Below are 4,527 nucleotides of genomic sequence, written 5' to 3' on the forward strand. Positions count from 1 at the left end.
CTCCAGCTCCCTGCTGTAGCCACCGGGGACTGCCCGAATCATCGAAGCTCTCCAGATCTTTTCTGAAGATTCGGAGAGCTTCAAATCAATTTGGACATTTTTACTGGTTTCCTGATTCGATTCAGATACTAAAAATCAGGCCGAATCTCCTGCAAATTGAATCAGCACCTGAAGCTTCGTACAGTCCTGCTGTATTAATGTCTGAGTCCTGACTCTTTCTGAATCGATTCAGAGAGATTAAAGGGTCCTCTGATTCAATTCAGATTCAGAGATTTGGCCACTGAATTGGACCAAATCTCTGCTGAATCAAATCAGGGACCAAAGCTTCACTCAGCCCTAATGGGTCGCCCTTAGATGAAAAGTTTTACTCATTCAGAAGAGATTACAGGCTTCCAGGATGTGGCTTTTAGATTGTAAGCTAGTTGGAGCATGGAGCTGCTTCATTTTAATTGGAAAGTACAGTACATCATGATGGCAGAAATAAAACTTAATTATAAAAGAGCCAAACTGTGGAAATAACAGATACTCATAAAAAGAATCACAGTTGGTTTCCTTTTTTTCGGTAGTTAATCTAGGAAACTTATTCTACCAATGCATCTACCAGTGGTCATTTGAAAAGGACTGTGACACGCAAGCAATAAAAAACGCCAAATCCAAACTTCGTACCGTAATTACAGAACTGGAGACAGACCCTCAACTCTGCCAGGACTTACTCTATTCTAAAATCAGCCCTCATACGCAACCCACATGCTGAAGGCTATCTTTAGAACAGAAGCCCTTCCCACATATACCAACTCAATGACTTTTTTGGAGGTGGCAAAAAGTTCCTTCTTACATTGCGTTTTGGCTTTCAAACAGCAAAAAATTAGGCAAGAGAATGGAGCAGAGAGGAGAGCTAGTAAATTCAGTAATTTCATTTGGTAGATGCTCAACATTTTTTGAGCCATGGGTTCTGAAAAAAGGCAAACGCTTAAAGTAAAACTCAGTTACAAATGTGAGATCTCCCTCTTTCTGTGTCCATACCATGCAAAATTGCAAAGTTCACCTGGGTTTGAAGAGAGAACATAAATCAAAGCAGGTTTTTCCCCTCACCCCCCACACCAAGATTTAAAAATGAGCGCAACCTTTTTTTTTTGCATAGTCCTGGCCTGCATTTTGTGCATACAAAAGACACAGGCAAGTTTCAGAAGGTTTTGCATTCCATTTCAGTACATTTCCATTAGCGTGACTTCCCTGCCAAAACCACAAGGGATGAGGTAAGGGAGAAAAACCCAGGGATGGTTGCTGAAACTTGTCCTGAACAAGGTGAGTTGAGCCTTGAATCCAGAAGATTTCATTTAATCTTTGTAGAGGCAGCTGAAAAGCTAGCACCCTTCAAATGAGATCTACCAGCTGTGTTTTCATTGGCCAACTCGTTGCTCTCTGCTCTGTCTGTCACAAGCTGTCTTCACGCGACTGACAGATTATTAAAATGCAGCCGCATTCAAGAGTCCTGTCCCTGCAACATTTGGCAAAACAGAATTCATCTGTATATTTCGATATGCTGATTGAACCAAATTAAGATGCCAAGTGGCACAATAATGCTGTGCGTCTGTGATCCAGCATCTTGGGATGGTAATTGTGTGTTGTCCTCATCTCAGGGCAACTGATGCTGTTTATAGGCTTAGAGTACAGCCATGTTTTTATTTTTAAAGCAGCATTATGAAAGGGGAATTTGTCCCTAATGCTCACTATATTGCTGCTTTAACTGGCTTGTTTCAGCGTATCATACACAAAGCAGGGATTGCTACAATGAATGGCTGAATCAAGAGCAGACCTCACATAAGTACTTCGTAACTTCCAATTCTCCACAGCAGAAGGGAAACTACTTATTTTCCTTAGTAATGGGCCAAACTGGCAGCCTGATGAATAGCTTAATATAGTCGATAATACTAAAAAAAGAAAGAGCCTGTTTCTGTATGCAACTAAGTTACCACCCCACCCAGTACAATGGGAAAAAATGAACTGGGTGAACTGACATTCCAGTGGTGACTGAGAATGACTGCAGCTTTATTTCTGTGCTTGGGTGTTGTACACGATCACAAGCAGCAAGGGAGCAGAGAGGCAGTTTGAAAGGAGAAGCAAAGCCCAAAGGGGGAAAAAAATAAATGGAAATATTTTGTTCCATGAAGAAATTTACCTTCATGTCTTTCTAGGAAAGGTTTGACATGATTTTGAACTTAAGGGGCATAGTCCAATAGCAGAGATGGATCCAAACAGGAAAATTATTCCAATCTGAGATGCACAGTGTTTAGATCTGAGTATTTTAATGGAGGCTTCTGTCAAACCAAAACCTGAATGTGAACACTACTGAAATTGGGAGGTGTGTGAGACTGCAATATAGCTTTAATAATGGAGGGGAGGGGGGGGAACAGCAAATATCTCAGTTTGGCAAGAGATTCTCCAGTGAAACCATTTTCTACCACTTGACAATGCTTCTGCTTCACCTCCAGTTCTTCTACAGCAGCTTCCCCTGCTCCCTTCCCAATTAAAATGAAACTTAGGACCCAGATGCCTCTGTGCTTGGACAAAACAGGATTTCTTCTTGTTAACATTTGCATGCACATATTACTCATTATTACCCATAACGAACCTTACAGCACGGGGAAGCGGCTGGTTGGGTGCAGTGACTGGCTTGTTTGATACCAGAGATACTGCTGGTTTTGGAACTCCATTGCTGTTCACGTTTCCTTTGCATTGTTAGCCCTTTCATTTTCTTTCTTTCTCCATGTCTCTAACCTGAACAGAGGACAAAGCGGCAGTCTGTGTTAGGCTTTATTCATCATACCACTTCTTATCTTCTCCACTCTCCCAGCTCTGAAGCAAGAATTGCTACAAGATGAAGGTTAATGGTCTTCATGATAAAGGACTAAAATTGAACCGATAGACTCCAAAAATCTCCCTACAACCACTAAGAAGGTCCATTTCTGAGTTTGTTTCTACTAACACCTCCATCACAAGAACGAGGCATTATAACCTGAGTTTTCCATTCTCTTCAGAAGATGTTCAAAAGAAAATAGTTTTTTTGTTCAAGCATCAGGACTGGATGTTAAAAGATTCAAGGTCTATTTCTATTGCTACTCCTGATTCACTGTGGGCAAGTCACTTTGAGCAACGTTTTCAAAAGAGGGTGCTGGATATTCTGAACAACACAAGTACGGCTCTTACAGACTACATCTGGGTACTAGCATCTCTGAAAGTCAAGGCACAAGTGTCTAGATTTGGGCACTTTTGAACATCTGAACCCTAAATGATCTGTGCCTCAGGAAAAATAATGCTGATCTGGCTCTCAAGGGTGCTGAGAGATGTAACTTCACAGTTGTTTGTAAAGTGCTTTTGTAGTCTTAGAAGGAAGAATGTGGAAAAAGGCAAGGTACTTCCTTTCATCCTACCTTATTATTTTGCATTTTGACTGGCCCAATATTCTGTAAAGAATGAACTTTGCACACACTGAAAATAGACCATGATGGTGCACATTTTTTTACTCAACTTCAGTGCTCACATCAGAGCTCTATGACAGTCAGCCAAGCTCGGTCTCTCTTAGTAGTAGCTTAAAGCAGAAGATTGGAGAGGAAAGGACTGAACGTTTTCATAAGCTTGGGCAGCAACTGTCATATTCGGAGTACTACTAACAGCAACGGCATCAGATCCTGTTCTATGGCTTAAAACCTCAACATATTGTACCTTACTGGTGCGCTCTCAGCCCAGGTCTTGCCATTACCATTTTCTTCTTGGTAAACTTTCCTCCTCACAGAGGTCCTAAGGATAGTTATTGAGACTCATTCAACGGTTATAATCAAGGAAAAGATTTTTTAAATATGGAAAATTAGAGAGTGAGAGAACATGTTTGATTTGAAAAAAAAGGTAGAATCTGATGTAGTATGAGAAATGCTCTTTTTAAAAAAGCTTTTGTTTTGAAGTAAAAAAAAAAAAAGCAGGATTCTCTGTCACTTGGATGTTTTTAAATCTATGTTCCATTAGGGAATATGCATCCTTTATATTAATAAAAAAAATATGTAATGTCTTATAAAAACTCTAAAACTCCTCACTCACCTTTTTGATGCATTCATTTCCAATGTACAATGGCTGTACAATGTCACCTGAGGCAATGCTATTTTAAGCTTATGAAGTGGGCTGACTGTTTTGGCTACGGACAGCAGTTACAAATAAACCGGTATAAGTGATCAAAAACATGTTCAAATCTGTAACAAAACAGAAGTTCAGTGTACATAAACCACTTTCATAATGGCTGAAACCAGTCTACAATAAATCTGGATGGTTGTAGTATCAGAATTAACTGATTTAAGTTAAATCTGTTTATTGAATTTCTGTCCTAGATCTCCTCCAGATTCAAGTTAACTCTCAGTCCCCCCAGCATGCCAGGATGCTTTGCACCTTCCCCACAAACCCCGTTGCAGGGTGGGTGGATTAGCTTTGGCCCAAGCTGTCTACTCCAGCCCAGCAGGAGGTGCACTGTAGCGCCCTCCA

At 40.6% G+C, this 4,527-nt stretch overlaps 1 long non-coding RNA gene across 1 annotated transcript; it reads right to left on the bottom strand.

The window, feature by feature from the left end:
• Positions 1–533: 533 nt before the first annotated feature.
• LOC109289052 lies at positions 534–4,243 on the bottom strand. Its single transcript, XR_002095284.1, has 2 exons — positions 4,093–4,243; positions 534–2,871 (listed from the first exon to the last, which is right to left on the bottom strand). It is a non-coding gene; the product is annotated as an uncharacterized LOC109289052 (long non-coding RNA).
• Between the last annotated feature and the right edge of the window lie 284 nt (positions 4,244–4,527).

This window comes from Gavialis gangeticus, unplaced genomic scaffold (assembly GCF_001723915.1).
Source record: "Gavialis gangeticus isolate Ggan-Ray unplaced genomic scaffold, GavGan_comp1, whole genome shotgun sequence".
In the NCBI taxonomy this organism is placed as follows: domain Eukaryota; kingdom Metazoa; phylum Chordata; order Crocodylia; family Gavialidae; genus Gavialis; species Gavialis gangeticus.